This window comes from Hemiscyllium ocellatum, chromosome 20 (assembly GCF_020745735.1).
Source record: "Hemiscyllium ocellatum isolate sHemOce1 chromosome 20, sHemOce1.pat.X.cur, whole genome shotgun sequence".
In the NCBI taxonomy this organism is placed as follows: Eukaryota; Metazoa; Chordata; class Chondrichthyes; order Orectolobiformes; family Hemiscylliidae; genus Hemiscyllium; species Hemiscyllium ocellatum.
The window spans coordinates 22504124-22523143 of NC_083420.1; the positions used below are offsets into that span (position 1 = coordinate 22504124).

The following is a 19020-nucleotide window of genomic DNA, read 5'->3' on the forward strand; positions in this document are numbered from 1 at the left end:
TCTTTTGGTCGCAGGTGGTTCTGTTAAACTGTTTATTTGCTAGATAGTTTTCTTCTTTCATGGGATATGAGCATCATTAATAAGGCCAGCATTTGTCATCTGTCCCTTATTGCCCGTGAGATGGTGATGATGAGGCACGCTCTTGGCACATTACAGTCCATCTAGTGCATAAAAGGTAACGTTGCCATTAACAAAAAGTTATTACTGGAGAAATTCTTTAGGTCTGGCAGCATCTGTGGAGAGAAAGCAGAGTTCGAGAAAGACAAGCGCAGCAAATACATAAGAACACCACCTCCTGCAAATTTCCCTCCAGATCACATATATACATATTTTGCCTTCAGTGCCTCTGAGTCAATTGTGAATATAGTTACTTCAAATGGACTGCAGCAATTCAAGGGGGCAGCTCATTATCCACTGGCTCAACAGCATCTAGAGAGGACAATAAATGCTGGTCTAGCTAGTGACATCCACATCCTAAAAGTGAATGAAAATAAAGCTGGCAATGCAAAGGCTGGCTACCTATCTGTCCATGACTTAAAAAAACTCAGGCTGGGATGGTTTATCTTACCACTGCAGTACACTTGCTGTGGATTGACTCACAATACCATTAGGGAAGGAATGCCAGGAATTTGACCCAGCAAGAGTGAAGGAACTGCAATATATTTCCAAGTCTGGATGGAGAGTGGCTTGGAGGAGAACTTGAAGGTGGTGGTATTCCCATTTCTGCTGCCCTTATCCTTCAAGATGGAAGTAGTCATGGGTTTGGAAGGTGCTGTCTAAGGATCTATGGTGAACTTCTGCAGTGTATCTTGTAGGTAGCACACACTGTTGCTACTGAGTGCCAGTGGTGGAGGGAGCAGATGCTTGTGGATATACTGCCAATCGAGCAGGCTGCTTTGTCCTGGATAATGTTCTTAAGTGTTGTTGGAGCTGCACTCATCCAGGCAAGTGGGGAATATTCCATCATAGTCCTGACTTGTGCTTTGTAAATGGTGGACAAGCTTTGGGGAGTCAGATGGTGTGTTATTCACTGCAGCACTCCTGGTCTCCGACCATCTCGTGTAGCCGCCACATTTATGTGGGGAGTCCAGTTGAGTTTCTGGTCAATGATAACCCCCAGGATTTGATAGTGACAGTGACACCACTGAATGTCAAGAGGCTGTGGTTAGATTGTCTCTTATTGGTGATGATCATTGCCTAGTATTTGTGTGGCACGAATGTTACTTGTTCCTTGTCAGCCCAAGCCTAGATATTGCCCAAATCTTGTCGCATTTAGTCATGGCTGCAAATGTGTTGCTGGTCAAAGCACAGCAGGCCAGGCAGCATCTCAGGAATAGAGAATTCGACGTTTTGAGCATAAGCCCTTCATCAGGAATAAGAGAGAGAGAGCCAAGCAGGCTGAGATAAAAGGTAGGGAGGAGGGACTAGGGGGAGGGGCGATGGAGGTGGGATAGGTGGAAGGAGGTCAAGGTGAGGGTGATAGGCCGGAGTGGGGTGGGGGCGGAGAGGTCAGGAAGAGGATTGCAGGTTAGGAGGGCGGTGCTGAGTTGAGGGAACCGACTGAGACAAGGTGGGGGGAGGGGAAATGAGGAAGCTGGAGAAATCTGAATTCATACCTTGTGGTTGGAGGGTTCCCAGGCGGAAGATGAGGCGCTCCTCCTCCAGCCGTCATGTAGTTGTGTTCTGCCGGTGGAGGAGTCCAAGGACCTGCATGTCCTCGGTGGAGTGGGAGGGGGAGTTAAAGTGTTGAGCCACGGGGTGATTGGGTTGGTTGGTTCGGGCGGCCCAGAGGTGTTCTCTGAAGCGTTCCGCAAGTAAGCGGCCTGTCTCACCAATATAGAGGAGGCCACATCGGGTGCAGTGGATGCAATAGATGATGTGTGTGGAGGTACAGGTGAACTTGTGGCGGATATGGAAGGATCCCTTGGGGCCTTGGAGGGAAGTGAGTGTGGAGGTGTGGGCGCAAGTTTTACATTTCCTGCGGTTGCAGGGGAAGGTGCCGGGGGTGGAGGTTGGGTTGGTGGGGGGTGTGGATCTGACAAGGGAGTCATGAAGGGAGTGGTCCTTGCGGAACGCTGATAGGGGAGGGGAGGGAAATATATCCTTGGTGGTGGGGTCCGTTTGGAGGTGGCGGAAATGGCGGCGGATAATACGTTGTATGCGCTGGTTGGTGGGGTGGTAGGTGAGAACCAGTGGGGTTCTGTCTTGGTGGCGGTTGGAGGAGCGGGGCTCAAGGGCGGAGGAGCGGGAAGTGGAGGAGATGCGGTGGAGGGCATCGTCGATCACGTCTGGGGGGAATCTGCGGTCCTTGAAGAAGGAGGCCATCTGGGCTGTGCGGTGTTGGAATTGGTCCTCCTGGGAGCAGATGCGGCGGAGACGAAGGAATTGGGAATATGGGATGGCGTTTTTACAGGGGGCAGGGTGGGAGGAGGTGTAGTCCAGGTAGCTGTGGGAGTCAGTCGGTTTATAATAGATGTCTGTGTTGAGTCGGTCGCCCGAGATAGAAATGGAAAGGTCTAGGAAGGGGAGGGAGGAGTCTGAGACAGTCCAGGTGAATTTCAGGTCGGGATGGAAGGTGTTAGTAAAGTTGATGAACTGTTCAACCTCCTCGTGGGAGCACGAGGCAGCGCCGATACAGTCATCGATGTATCTGAGGAGTCATGAATGGTGCTGAACATTGTGTAATCATTAGTGAACATTCCCACTCTGACCTAATGACGAAGGAAAGATCATTGATGTAGCAGCTGAAGATGGTTCGGCCTAGGACACTGCCCTGAAACTCCTGAAGAGATGTCCAGGAGCCAAGATGACCAACCTCCAACAACCACAGCCATCTTCTTAAGTGTGAGGTAAGACTCTAATCACCAGAGTTTGCCCCAGATTCTCATTGTTTCCATTTTGCCAGGGCACCTGGATGCCATAATTGATCAAATGTAGCCTTGACGTCAATGGCTGTCACTCTTACCTCACCACTGGAATTAAGCTCATTTATTCACGTTTGACCCAAGGCTGTAATGAGGTCGGGTCCAGGTTCACCCAAACTGGGCGTCATTTAGCAAGTCACTGCTGAGCGAGTATTGCTTGATAACACTGCTGATGATACTTCCATCACTTTACTGATTATCAAGAGCAGAATGACGAGGCAGTAATTGGCTGGGGTGGATTTGTCCTGCTTTTAATATACAGGATATACTTGGGCAATTTTCCATAAGTATGCTCATGATTCAATACTGTTTTTCTGAAATTGAATACCATCCAAGACAAACAACCTAGTAAAACTTCCACCTTTTGAAACTAATGTTATATATTGTAAATCATCGTTACTAAAACCTTTTCTATATTGAGTCTTTAACACAGCCTGCATTGACGTTAACCCTTTCACTAAAAATAGCTTGAAACATTTTTGCCACATATTTCATGCAAAATTAATGAATTAGGAAAACAAAAATATCGCTATGAAATCGAGAACATTTTGAATAATAGTTGGGTGAGGGAAGAAAGAAAGAAAGAAAAACAGACATAAAATGGGCTGTCTACCAATTTGCTTCATTTGCATAACCAAGGAAACAAATTCCAAAGCCAAAGTGACACAACAGCAGTATGTTGAACTCCTGGTAACGATTGGTTTCAGTTGCCAACTTCAAATGATCTGGTGCTAGGAAGGCTGACAAAAGCCCCCAGTTTGTCAGCTGGCTCTCTGGAAAGTGGGCAGGAAATTATAAATTCACCATTACAAGATGGGCTACCAATAGCTGCATGGTTTCAGAATAACCATCCTGGATAAGGAGGAGATTTAGTCTAAAGAGGAAATAGGGGAGACATAGAATTCTGAAGGAGCGGAATAGTGAAAGTAATTTTAAAAAAATTCTAGCATTCCCCAAAGTGTCAATAACATACAACGTTATTAAGCTCACCAGCATTCAAACTAAATGGTGGAAACTAGTGGATGCTCTGCCAAAAGGCACAGGAAAAGTCAATCACAGGGAAACCAACTGGAGAAAACGTTGGCTGCAGGCATGGAATGATCAGAATATCTGAGGAGGTGCTCCTCCATCCCAGGCTGTTTCTCTCCTGTGCTAATGATAAGCTGACCAGCAAATGTGGACAAAGGTTAGCTCATTGTTGGGGCAAAAAGGGGAGTATAGCAGTGAGAGAAACTGCCATGCCAGAATCTCAGAAGTGAGACTGCTGGCCTCAAGGAGGGGAGATGGGTTGCAACACTGAGGAGCAACATTAATCCTTTCTACAATGGAACTCTCAGCTGAGAGCCAGGAAAACTCATGCAATGAATGCCTGCAACTAAAAGTGGAGTCTCTAGCTTAAGATTGCAGATGCTCAAATGGAATACTATAATGAGATAGTGTTGTAATGAACACCTGTCAATCTAATCATTTACTACTCGACTGTTGGATTTCATAAAAATATACATTTATACGTTGTCATAACGCAAAGCTTCTATGACTGAATTACTTGAGGTGCAGTGACTGTGAGAAATAAATATGCAACTAATTTAGATATGCTCTCAACCAGCCTGTGGAAGGTCTGTTTATGGTAATGGTTTGTTTAAAGAAGTATGTCAATTATTTTTTTAAAAACTTCTTTTATTATCAGATACTTATTCTTTTGTGTCAGTTTTAATACTGTGGTATTTAGGAAATTAATACTTTCCCCATGTGTTGTTACTTTAAGTTTAATAATGATTATTGTTGAGGATATTGTGAATTATTCCAAATATGCATCAGTGCAAGTTTAAATACTATACCCCCCCCACAACTGCAGAATGCAACGTTCCTACAAAATTGCATCATCTAATAGAATGTTAATGGAAATGAAAAAGTAGCTTTTGAAAATAAAAATAGACCTCGAGAGAAATCCTGGGAAGATAAAATTACAAAAAACACGCTCAACAGGATTATTTTTCATAACTTCAGAGCATTGAAGACCAATTTTATTACTCAATAATTTCAGAATTATTACGACTGAATGACTTATCTCACCAAATGAACAAACATTAAAAAGAAACTCTTATTGCTACATAAAATGACTAAATATGAAGTGGAAATCAGGCAATGTATCTAATGAAAAGCTAAAATTAAAAATGTAGAACTGACTCTGCAATATATACTTTAAAAACGTATATTTAATATGTTTCTACTGCAAATTCAGTGAATTTTTAACATATGTCATACAAAATTGACAAAAAAATGTCCAAGTGTCTATTAAATAGATTGTACAACTTTCCAAATGAAAATTAGCAGATATTTAATATACTCACTAAGTTTCATAAAATTGCTTGCTACTATAGGTTAGCTTCAAATAAAGTTTACCAGGCATAATTGGACTCTCTCGACAATTTTCAGAGTTTGTTGATACGGTGTATAAACATGCACAGGAAGATGGCTGTGATGGTACTCAGTTCAGGTTTATAATGAAACCTCCACTACAGGCCTATGATTTTGGAATACAGAACCAAGTAAGAGATTGAACGTAGCTTATAAGACTAACAGAATAGTTACCTGGCTTGTATCACCTATTGTATCATGTGAATTTTAGGGCGGCACGGTGACTCAGTGGTTAGCACTGCTGCCTCACAGTGCCAGCGACCACGGCCAATTGTCTGTGTGGAGTTTGCACATTCCCTGTGTCTGCGTGGGTTTCCTCCAGGTGCTCCGGTTTCCTCCCACAATCCAAAGATGTGCAAGCCAGCTGAATTGGCAATGCTAAATTGCCATAGTGTTAGGTGCATTAGTCAGGAGTAAATATAAGGTAGGGGAATGGGTCTGGGTAGGTTGCTCTTTGGAGGATCGGTGTGGACATGTTGGGCCAAAGGGCCTGTTTCCATAATGTGGGTATCTAATATAATCTAGAACAACCTCAATTCTCTGAACAAGACAGGCAGGGAGTACTTTGATTGTTTGGAAACTGGTTGTGCTGCAAAGGTATGGATAGAGGACAGAGCAAGGTTCAGAAGAGAGAGGTCCATGTTGCACACAGATCAGGATAATTAATTTCAGGAAACAAAACAAAAAGCATGCAGCAGGCAGGATTCACACACAAGGCCTCCTTGAATCACACGAGGATCAAAAGGTGATGGATACAGAACTGGCTCAAAGCTAGAAGACTGAAGGTGGTGATGGAGGGTTGTTTTTCGGAATGGAGGCCTGTGACCAGTGGAGTGCCACAAGGATCGGCGTTGGGTCCACTACTTTTTGTCATTTACATAAATGATTTGAATGCGAGCATAAGAGGTACAGTTAGTAAGTTTGCAGATGACACCAAAATTGGAGGTGTAGTGGACAGAGAAGAAGATTACATCAGATTACAACAAGATCTTGACCAGTTGGGCTGAGAAGTAGCAGATGGAGTTTAATTCAGATAAACGAGAGGTGCTGCATTTTGGGAAAGCAAATCTTAGCAGGACTTATACACTTAATGGTAAGGTCCCAAGGAATGTTGCTGAACAAAGAGACCTTGGAGTGCAGGTTCATAGCTCCTTGAAAATGGTGTCACAGTTAGATAAGATAGTGAAGGCAGCGTTTGGTATGCTTTCTTTGGTCAGAGTGTTGAGTACAGGAGTTGGGAGGTCATGTTGCGGCTGCACAGGACATTGGTTAGGCCATTGTTGGAATATTGCATGCAATTCTGGTCTCCTTCCTATCAGAAAGATATTGTGAAACTTGAAAGGGTTCAGAAAGGATTTACAAGGATGCTGCCAGGGTTGGAGGATTTGAACTATAGGGAGAGGCTGAACAGGCTGGGGCCATTTTCCCTGGAGCGTCAGAGGCTAAGGGGGGGACCTAATAGAGGTTTACAAAATTATGAGGGGCATGGATCGGGTAAATAGGCAAAGTCTTTTCCCTGGGGTCGGGGGGTCCAGAACTAGAGGGCTTAGGTTTAGAGTGAGAGGGGAAAGATATATAAAAATAAAAGACCTAAGGGGCAATGTTTTCACACAGAGGGTGGTACATGTATGGAATGAGCTGCCAGAGGAAGTGGTGGAGGTTGGTACAATTGCGACATTTAAAAGGCATTTGGATGGGTGTATAAATAGGAAGGGTTTGGAGGGATACGGTCAAGGTGCTGGCAGATGGGACTAAATTGGGTTGGAATATCTGGTCGGCATGGATGGGTTGGACCGAAGGGTCTGTTTCCATGCTGTACACCTCTATGACTCTATTAGAGTGCTGCAGTGCTGTGTGATGCTGCTGAAGGCCCATTTCCTGCCATCAGATGGTTAGAGGACTTGTGGAAGGAGTGTGGGAGGGATGGTGTGCGTGTGTGAGCAGGTGGCAGCAGCTTCAGTTATAGCAACTGTTGCCTTGTGTATAAGGCGCCATAGTCCCGGTGACTGTTACCCACCAACAACTGCTCACATCAACAGCATCTGAATACTGTTATTATTAAATTGATAGTATTATTACATATCTGTTGCTCCTTTAGCCCCAGACTGCTCTTACCACCTGCTTCATACCACTCCATGAAAAGTCACAAACTGTCAATAGCTTTGTTAATGGGGACTGGAGGTGTTGTTGGTATCACCTCTTTGATGTAACGTTTTTAACAGGACCTTGAGATCTTGTTTGGATAATCCAAAGTTTGGATAATTGACATCCAGATAACGGAGGGTGTATATACAAGGTTACCAATGAGAACAAAGGCGCTATATTATTACTGGCTGAAAAATCAAAAAATGTTCTCTCTTTCATATGGTAGTAGGTGCACCATGTATCAGAATCTGCACCTCCTGGTTAAAATAGACACAGGTGCCCCTACCAAACATATGTGCTGCATCTTCAACCATAGGCTTAGTCATACAGTATAGAAACAGACCATTCAGTTCAACCAAACTATGCCACCATAATCCCAAACTAAAATTGTCCCAATTGCCTGCACTTGTTCCATATCTCTCCAAACACTTCTTATTGATGTATTTTGCTAAATGCCCTCTAAATATTGTAATTGTACCCACATCCGCCATTTCCTCTGGAAGTTCATTCTACACGTGAACCACTCCCTGTGTAAAAATATTGCCCTTCATGTACTTTTTTTTTTAAAAAAGTCTTTCTCCTCTCATCTCAAAAATGTGCCCTAGTCTTGAAATCACCCACCAACGGGAAAGACACCCACCATCTCCTTAGCTTTTACACCCCCCCCCCGATTATTTTATAAACCTCTATAAGGTCACCTCTCAACCTCCCACTCTCCAGTGAAAGTTTCAGTCTATCCAACCTCCCTTTATAACCAAAACCTTCCATTCCCAGCAAATTCCTGGTAAATCTCTTCGGAATCCTCTCCAACTTAATAATATCCTTCCATTATATCTTCGTACCAAATGTTGATAGACAGTTTTTTTTTGCTAAAAGCTATCTTGGACAATGAAACATTTACCCAAGATCCTCAGACATAAACTTCCAAACCTGTGCCCACTTCCATCCAGAAAGGCAAGAACATTAGACACATGGGAACACCAACTCTAAGTTCCCCTCCAAGCCACTAACCATCTTGAATTTGAATCTGTCAGTAGGTCAAAATTCTTGAATCCCTTCCCTAATGGCATTGCACAGCTACCTACAGCATATGGACTACAGCAGTTCAAGGAGGCAGCTCACCATCACCACCTTCTCGAGGGCAACTCGGGACAGACGAATGCTGGCAAGGCAGGGATGCCCACGTACCTTGAAAGAATAAATTTTGAAAAAATTCATTTACAATTACTCGAATTGACATAGATTCATATGGAGGGAACATCTCTCTGTAAATAGAAGTAATATGGATGATTTTTTAAAATCATCCAGGACTTGATGCGCCATTTTTAAAACAATTGTTCATGGTATGCACGAGTCCCAGGTTAGGCATTTAACACTCATCCTTATTGCCCTTCAGAAAGTTGTGGTGCTTTCTTGATGTGCTGCAGTTCATGAGGATACAACAATGCTGTTAGGAAAAGTGTTTTGGACTTTTGACCCAGCAATAATGAAGAAACAGTGATGCAGATCCAAGTCAGTTTCATAATCCAAGTGTGGCATGAAGAGGAATTTTGCCGGTGATGTTCTCCTGCATTTACTACCTTTTCCCTTAAAGGTGGTGGATGTTAGAGGTAAGGAAGACTCTGACAGCATCTTGTAGATGGTAAACTCTGCTGCTACTATGCATCAGTTTTGGAGGGAGATAGTGGTGATGATGGTGGATAGAGTACCAATCTTGGGTGAAGTTATTCATCACAGAATTCCAAGCATCTAACCAGTTCTCAGAATCATAGTGTTTATAACGCTGATCTAATGTAGTTTCTAATCAAGCAGTGGTGAACTCAGCAATAACAATGATATTGGAATGCGAAGTGGAGATGGTTACATTAGGGGGCCGAGTTTATTAATGATAGATTATTCATCCAGATACCCAAGTAATATCGAGTTGAGAAGATTTGTAGCTCAGGTTGAGGTTCTGGATGTAGGTTTGCTCGGTGAGCTGGAAGGTTCATTTTCTGATGTTTTGTCACCATACACTAGGTAAAGTCTTCAGTGAGCCACCAGACAAAGCACTGCTGATTAGATTAGATTACCTACAGTGTGAAACAGGCCCTTTGGCCCAACAAGTCCACACCGACCCGCTGAAGCGCAATCCACCCAGACCCATTCCCTGACATTTACCCCTTACCTAACATTATGGGCAATTTAGCATGGCCAATTCACCTACCCTGCACATTTTTGGACTGTGGGAGGAAACTGGAGCACCTGGAGGAAACCCATGCAGACATGGGGAGAATGTGCAAACTCCACACAGTCAGTCAATCGCCTGAGGCTGGAATTGAACCCGGGTCTCTGGTGATGTGAGGCAGCAGTGCTAGCCACTGTGCCACCGAAAAGCATTGTGGAGAACGTGGGCATGTTTTCTGCTTTCCATTTATATGTTTGGGTTTCTTTGGGTTGGTGATGCCATTTCCTGTGGTGGTGCCATTTCCTGTTCTTTTTCTCAGTTGGTGGTAAATTGGGTCCACGTTAATGTATTTGTTGATAGAGTTCTGGTTGGAATGCCATGCTTCTAGGAATTCTCATGCGTGCCTCTTCTTGACCTGTCCTAGGAAGGATGTGATGTCCCAGTCAAAATGGTGTCCTTCATCAGTATGGAAGGATATTAGTGAGAGAGGGTCATGTCGTTTTGTGGCTAGTTGATGTTCATGTGTCCTGATGGCTAGTTTTCTGCCTGATTGTCCAATGTAGCATTTGTTACAGTCCTCGCATGGTATTTTGTAAATGACATTACTTTGCTTGTCGTCTGTATAGGGTCTTTCAAGTTCATTAGCTGTTTTAGTGTGGATTTGTGGGCTACCATGATGCCAAGGGGTCTGAGTAGTCTGGCAGTCATTTCAGAGATGTTTTTGAGATAGGGGAGAGTAGCTAGGGTTTCTGGACATGTTTTGTCTGCTTGTTTGGTTTTGTTGCTGAGAAATCTGCAGACTGTGTTTAATGGGTACCCGTTCTTTTTGAATACACTGTATAGTTGATTTACATCTGCTCTGCGTAGTTCCTCTGTGCTGCAGTGTGTGGCAGCTCATTAGAATAATGTTCTGATACAACTTTGTTTGTGGATGTTGAGGTGATTGCTTCTATAGTTCAATATTTGGTCCATATGCGTTGTTTTCCTGTAGACACTGGTTTGAAGTTTCCCATTGGCTGTTCACTCTACTGTGACATCTAGGAATGGCAATTTGTTGTTGTTTTCCTCCTCTTTAGTGAATTTTATGCCAGTAAGTATATTATTGATGGTCTTGAAGGTTTCCTCTAATTTGTTTTGTTTAGTGATGACAAAGGTGTCATCCACTTAGCAGACCCAAAGTTTAGATTGGATGGTTGGCAGAGCTATTTGTTAAAGTCTCTGCATGAATATCTCTGCTAAGAATTCTGACATCGGAGATCCCATGGGCGATCCGTTGGTTTGTCTGTAGGTTTTGGTAATGAAGGTGAAGTGGGTGGTAAGGTATGGATCCACTAGCTTGACGATACTGTCCTTGCTGATGAAGTTGGTGGTGTTTGGTGTATGTGTCTTTGGTTCTTCTAATAGTGTAGTCAATGTTTCCTTAGCCAGGTTAATGTTGATGGATGTGAACAGGACTGTTACATCAAAAAAGATCATTATTTCATCCTCTTCTATCTTTGAGTTTGATGGTCTTCAGGAATTCTTGGGTGGAACAGATAGAGTGCCGCGAGACTTCTACTAAGTGTTTTCGTCTTTGATCTAGCTCCTTGGCCAATCTGCAAGTTGGTGTTCCAGGTAGCGAGACTGTGGGTCTGAGGGAGGGGCTCCTGGTTTGTGAATTTTGGATAATCCAAAGCAGCTTGGTGTGTTGGATCTTATTTATTTCACGAGATTTCTGAAGTTTTTTTTAAGTGGGGCTGTGATTCAGTTCTCTAGTTGTGGGTTTGGGTCTATCGCCACTTGTTGCTAAGTGTTGGCATCTGCAAGTAGTGCATTGGCTTTTTCAATGTAGTCTCTTTAGTTTAAAATGATTGCCAAGCGTCCTTTGTCTGCAGGTAGGATAATAATGCTTTTTTTAAAAGTCTTTCTAGTACTTTCCTTTCTTGTGTGTTGCCTTCCTTCTTTTTCTGCTTAATGTTGGTGTGACTCCTTGTCTGATATCCTTACATACAGATGGAGAAAGGACACGACTTCAACTAGGACAACACATCCATCCTCAGACAAGGCAGACAGAGACACACACGAGATTCCTAGAAGCATGGCATTCCAACTGGAACTCTATCAACAAACACATTGACTTGGACCCAATTTACCACTCCCTGAGAAAAAGAACAGGAAATGTCATCACCAACCCAAAGAAACCCAAACATATAAATAGAAAGCAGGAATCATCAGCAATGCTTTGTGTGGAGATCACTGAAGATGTTACAAAAAGTCTGAAAGTGAATCTTCCAGCTCAGCGAGCAAACCTGCACCCAGAACCCAGGTAATATTCTGGGGACCTGGGTTCAAATTCCACTGTGGCAGATGGTGAAATTTGAACTCAATATAAAAAAAGACTGGAATCAAGAGTCCAATGAAACTGTCACCCATCGTTGACAGTCAGAAAAACCCATCTGATTTACCAATTACCTTAGGGAAGGTAACTGCTGTTCTTGCCTGATCTGCTGAATTAGAGGTTGGCATTAAATGTTGGCTTAGCCAGATTCCTGATGAAGGACTTTTGCCCGAAACACTGATTTTCCTGCTCCTCGGATGCTGCCTGACCTGCTGTGCTTTTCCAGCACCACTCTAATCTCGACTCTGATCTCCAGCATCTGCAGTCTCACTTTTGCCTTAACTAGGGACACCCCATCCATGAACAAACAAAACAAAAATTCTCTCTTGAAGATAATTATTGCCTAACATTTGTGTGGATTGATTTGCCAATTAACAGTCCAGACTTGGATATTATCCAGGGCTTGTAGACAGATGGTTTCAATGTCTGAGGAACCATGAATGGTGCTGAGTGTTATGCAATCAGTGAACATTCCCATTTCTGACTTTTGGGGGGTGGGGGTCAGAGAGACACTGATGCAAAAGTTGAAGATGATTGAGCCAAGGGCCAAGGAATGCCTGCAGTGATACCCTGAAACAGAAGTAAGTCATCTTCAATAACCTTAAACATGTTCTTTTGTGCTCGATTTAGCTCCAACCAGTGGAGGGTTTGACCTTGGTGTCTGATTGAATCAAATATCTGAGGCTATTTAATGCCATACTTAGTCAAATGTTGTCTTGGTATCGCCCTCCTCTTCTCTGTGGAGCTCAGCACTTTTGCTCATGTTTGGACAAAGGCTGTAATGAGACCAGGAGCTGGATAGCTCTGGCAGAACTCAAACTGAGGGTTAGTGAGCAGGTTATTGCTAAGCAAGTTCCACTTTAAAGTATAGTAATGATCCCTTCCAATACTTTGCTGATAATTAAGAACAGACTGAAGGAACAGTATTTTGGTATTTGTAGACATACCCTAAGTATTGTAGCAGTATAGCTAATTCTGGAGCATCATTCTTCAGTACTATGGTTTATGGTTCTCCATTGCTTTCTCATGGCACCCATTTGGTCATACTCAATTTACCAGCCTATCTGCACATGACTGTCTTGTAGCATAAATTGTAGTAGCTTGAAAGTTGAAGTTTGTCCTAATGAGTTCAAAATGAAAACCTTCAGAAATGTGTCACTTTTCTGCAACTTTTGAGTTCTGTAGTATCAACCATGTCTCTAACTCCAGTACACAAAATAACCATGACAGAACTTCATACCCAAAGATGACTTTTCATACAACACAATGACTGTGACTTCCATGATCATTTCTAAATAGTACCGAAGAGTTTAGATGTGCATGGGGGCTGACAAATGGGACTTTAACATCTGACAAAATGACTCCTTTGACAATGCTGATTCCTTTACTTCTGTCACTGAGTCATGTACTTTAATGTTAAGAACAGAGGAAATAGAAGGATAAATCATACAACCAATTGTTCTGCAAATAATACAATCCACACCTGATAGATAATTCAAATGGAACAAATAGAAGCAGAAAAAGACTATTAGGCACCTCAGAACTGTTCTGAAATTTGATACAATCATGGCTGATCTGATTGTGAGGATTCAACTATATTTTCCTAACTAGCCCCTATAATCTTTGACTCCCTTGTCAATAAAGAACACATCTTACTCAGCTTTAGAAGTATTCAATTACCTTATCCCCACTACTTTGTTGGGTAGCGAATTCCCCAGACTAACAATCCTCTTCTAACTTAAAAGGGAGACCCCCATTATTTTTAATCCCTTTAGGTCTAATCTTTGCCATAATGGCAAACAGCCCAATAGCATCAAATGCCCTGTCAGGTATTCACAGGACCTTACATTTCAATAAGATCACTCTCATCCATCTAAACTTTCACGGATGCAGACTCAATCTTTTCTCAGAAGGTCCATCCAGGAATCAGTCAAGTGAAAGTTCTCTGAACTCAACAAAGAACATTACAGCGCAGGAACAGGTCCTTTGGCCCCAAGCTTACGCTGATCCTCTATTTAAATCTGATGCTAAATATTTTTTAAGGAAAATTTCTAAGGTATCCCTTTGCTCCCTGCCCATTCATGTATCTGTATGGATACATCTTAAATGAAGTTTTTGTTCCTGCCCCTACAATCTCCACTGGCAACGCATTCCAGGTAAACTCTGCATAAAGAACATATATCTTCCCTAAAGCTTTCCCCTCTTACTTTCAACTTGTGACCCCTAGTAATTGAGCCTTCCACTCTGGGAAAAGGTTTCTTGCTATCCACCCTGTCTATACATCTCATGATTTTGTAGGTCTCAATCAGGTCTCCCACAACCACCTTCTTCCTAATGAAAATAATCCTACTCAATCTCTACTCACAGATAGCACCCTCCATACCAAGCAATGTCATGGTGAACCTCCTCTGCACCTTATCCAAAACATCTACATCCTTTTGGTAATGTGGTGATCAGAACTGTACGCAGTATTCCAAATGTGGTTGAACCAAAGTCTTATACAACTGTAACATGACCTGCCAACTCTTGTACTCAATACCCCGTCCGATGAAGGAAAGCATGCCTTCTTGAAAGTCTACTGACCTGCATTGCCCCCTTCAGCGAAAAATGGACCTAAAAACCCAGATCTCTCTGAACATCAATTTTCCCCAGGACTTTTCCATTTACTGTATATTTCATTCTGGAATTGGATCTTCCAAAATGCATCACCTCGCATTTGTCCAGATTGAACTCCATCTGCCATTTCTCTGCCCAACTCTCCAATCTATCTATATTCTGCTGTATCCTCTGACAGTCCCCTTCACTATCTGCTACTCCCCCAATCTTAGTACCATCTGCAAACTTGCTAATGAGGCTACCTACACTTCCTCCAAATCATTTACATATATCGCAAACAACAGTGGTACCAGCACAGATCACAGTGGGACATCACTGGTCGCAGGTCTCCATTTTGAGAACTGGTGTAGCTCAATTACATCCTTTCTTAAGCAATGAGAACAAAACTGTACACAGTACTCCACATGTAGTTTCACTACACCCTGCACAACTGTAGAATAACTTCCCTACCCTTGGGCTTCAACTCTAAATTCCAGCACTCTATTCTCGGAGGACTCAAAAATCTAACTCAGCCTCAGGGCCATTCCACAGCCATGCACCTGCAAACCACTGGGGGTAAAGGATTACAAAATTAAGTAAACTCAGCTAAATGGGTTGTTTCAAACAAAATTATTAAGATGCCCACTCCCAACTACTGAAAATCATCTGCAATCCTTGCCCATTTTCTTGTCATACAGTTTCACTGAATACAGAGCAATATTTTGCAAATGAAAGTCGCAACAGATAACAGTGCAGTTTGCCCTAGATGGCAGAAAAGACCAGCTTATTTTCCCACTAAAATAAGACAGCCTGTCACTCAGCAGCAAAACAGCAACTGGTGAATGCACTACATGCCAAATGGGAAGGCTTACATGTTCGAACAAAATGTACCGAGTCAGGAGGTTCCTCTTACAGGAGCGCTCATTTACAGCAGAGTCAATCACTTATCCAACTTCTTGCCAAAAATATCATGCATACCAGAAAGCCTGCTGTGCTCAATGTTCATAATAAGCTACATCGCAATTATATTTCCTGCTGTTCTATCGTCCAAACCACCCAGTTTTATTTAAATGATTATCTATTAAACGTATTTGTTTTGCATCGAAACACTGTTACCATTTTCTCAAAAACTACATGGAGCCAAAATCAAATTGCCAGTCACAAATCTTGTCAAAACTTCAAGCAATTTACAAAGCATTTCACTCCTGACTCTACATACAACAGCAATTCAACATCACTGAAGTGGGAATGCTCATGGTACTTTGCACTCCTTTAGATTATGTGAAATTATATGTTGGACAGCTTTAGTAATTGTCATGGATAATAACCATATCGATCCAACTCCAAACAGAAGAAACTATTTCTATCCCCTGTTAAGGCATCCAGTTTCAGATCTTAACTCACTGAATAAAATATTTTCTTCTCAACCCTTTTTGGCTATATAAAATTTTTGGGCATAAAGTTAGGATAAACTAAGCAGTGAATAAACAAGCTCAACATTTTGGTTTTATGTAAATTTTAACTAATCCAACAATTCATTGGTCAAGATGCTTAAAATACCTCGAGAGAACTAATTCTTCATATATTTTAAGTCTGTCACCTACTTGGCCTAAAACTAATCATACTTGATTGCCCCCAAGAGGAAACACTTTCACTACATCTACTTTGTCGAGATAGATCCCACACCTTTCCTACAACTGAGACATTAATCTTTGGATTAAAAACAGAAAACGCTGACTGAACCCCTTTGAGCCACTAACCATCCTGACATTGAAACATTTCATCATTCCTTCAGAGTTGCTGGATCAAAATCCTCGAACTCCCTCCCGAATGGCATTGCAGCAAATGGACTGCCACAGTTCAAGGAGGCAGCTTACTATCACTACCCTTAAGACTATGGATGAGAAATAACTGCTGTCTCAGCCAATGTCACATATATTCCACAAATGAACAAAAAACTCAAAAGATCCGAAAGGAACTGGAAAGTGATGGGCCTTTTAATATTGACAGGGGGATAAGGAGCGAGTGGAATAGATGGTGAAGGTGACCACAGAAATAGACAATGGGAGTGCTGGTGGTGGTAAGGAAGGTTAAAGATAAAAGTTGGCGTAAAGAGAAAATGGTTTCATTTTGTTAACAGCAAAGTCAACAAGATAAGGAGGGGGTTACAGTAAAACTGCAAGATAGAGGTCAAGCTGTGAAGTTGGTGAACTTTGCCAATGACATTTCAGGATTTCTGACCATGCCACCATAGAGGGTTTTGACTTAATATATAAAATGTTAACCGTGTCATAACAGAGTTAAACTAAGTTATTAAAAACTCAAATTTAAAATAGAGCAAGACTTCAAAATATCTGGAGAGGGAAAGGATACAGAAAGGAAAGTGGAAACTGGTGTTTGTGTGAACTCCAGACTTGCATAAAGCCTTCGCAAATCTTAAGTCTTTTGTTGCCTAAATCAACATATGGAAATCAGTCTGTTAAACACAAAGGGCACAGATGGAAGGCAACTGGAAAAAGAACAAGGGAGGGTATGATTTTTTTCTTTTTTAAAAAAAGGAGCTGTTAGGATCTGGAATGCATTGTCTGATTGGTGGTAGATAGAGATTCAAGGCATTGGATAAATACTTGAAGGTGAAAAAAATGCAGGAATTGAAGTGATCACGACTATCTGGATTGCTCTTTGCAAGAAGATGTACAGACTTGAAAGATTAAATGGCACCTCCGTGCTTTACTATTATACGATTCTACAAAAATGTATTGTTCATTATTCAGGATAGTGTGCTGTTAAAAGCAGCGTTGTGGAAGAACGTTGAAGAACCAAAATTGTTCAGACACATGTATTCCAGAAAATAAACCAGGTTCTACATTTACCATCAACCTCAGCTATACTTGCGATCAACCTCATCTTATCATCAGAGCTTTCATCAGTTCCACCAGTGGTGAACCCCATGTATGGCACACACAAGTGCATAATATCCTGTGTGTATGTCAAGGGGATAATAATGCTTTTAGATCGAAAGTTTTAGTAACATTACACAAATCCTGAGAAGTAGCTGGTCGATTCTGGAATGCAAGACGGATTCAACTTAGTCATGACACTGAACCAGAGAAAGTATCTCAATAGACCTGAATTTGGGGCACTTAAGTGGCATCCTTTTTCTCATATGAACCAGTTTATTATAATACATAATGGATCATATGCACAGATTAGAAAATTTACATGTCTTTTACTTAGTCAGGAAAGCATACATTTAGGATGCTGCCAAAATTAGACATGATTTGGAGATGCTGGTGTTGGACTGGGGTGTACAAAGATAAAAATCACAACACCAGGTTATAGTCCAACAGGTTTAATTGGAAGCACGCTAGCTTTCGGAGCAAGGTTCCTTCGTCAGGTGATTGGGAGAATTTTAGCCTGAGGATTGGGAGAATTTTAGAAGTCAAAGGAGGTTCAACAACTTATAAAGGAAGAGTCAATAGAATATGGATGTAAAATAGCAAGAAACTTAAAGTCTCAAAAGGTTTATAGCTATGTAAAATGGAAAAGATTAGCAAAGACAAATGTGGGTTCATTAAAAGCAGAGGGAAGAAAATTTATAACATGAAATAAAGAAGTGGTAGGGAAGTCAAATAAGTACTGTCTCTGTCTCCACTGAGGAAGACACAATAAAGACTGCCTGATGTAGGGTCTCATAAGGCAGTCAACCTGAAAGAAATTTGTACTAGTTACAAATAATATTGGAGAAATTAGAAAGTTGAAAAATCCACAGGATCTGATGACCATCACCTTAGAGTATTGGAAGAGATGACTATAGAGACAGCATCAGTGATTATTTTTCAAACTTCTATTAATTCTGGAAGAAATCCTGCAACGTCTTCCCCTCAACTCAAAATGCAAACTATAAACCACTCTTTCAAAATTATATATTATTCCTGAAAAGACACACATGCCCCTCCAGAGCATGCTTTCTTAGGTTGAACAGCCCCCAGTACTCCAGCTTTGAAACACTCCAGCTTTTCCCTATATAAAACTTTTCCCATAGCCTTTAGGATCCATTTTGTTGTGCTCCCCTCACTACATAGATTCCCTCAACGTATAGGTATTACTGACTTCCATATCACCTCATGTGCAGCTAAAGGCTCACTTAATTATCAACGCTTCTGCAGAATGGGCGACACGGTGAATCAGTGGTTAGCACTGCTGACTCAGTGCCAGGGACCCGGTTTCAATTCCAGCCTCAGGCTAGTATCTGTGTAGAGTTTGCACATTCTCCCCATGTATGTGTGGGTTTCCTTCCATAATCCAAAGATGTGCAAAGATTGACCATGATAAACTGCCCAGAGTGTTCAGGGATGTGTAGGTAGGCCAATTGTCAGGGGTAAATGTGGAGT

At 42.0% G+C, this 19020-nt stretch overlaps 1 protein-coding gene across 1 annotated transcript in view; it reads right to left on the reverse strand.

The window, feature by feature from the left end:
• The window catches only part of lmtk2 (lemur tyrosine kinase 2), a 164917-nt gene that overhangs the window by 43040 nt on the left and 102857 nt on the right, over positions 1–19020 (reverse strand). The gene's annotated exons all lie outside the window — the stretch shown is intronic.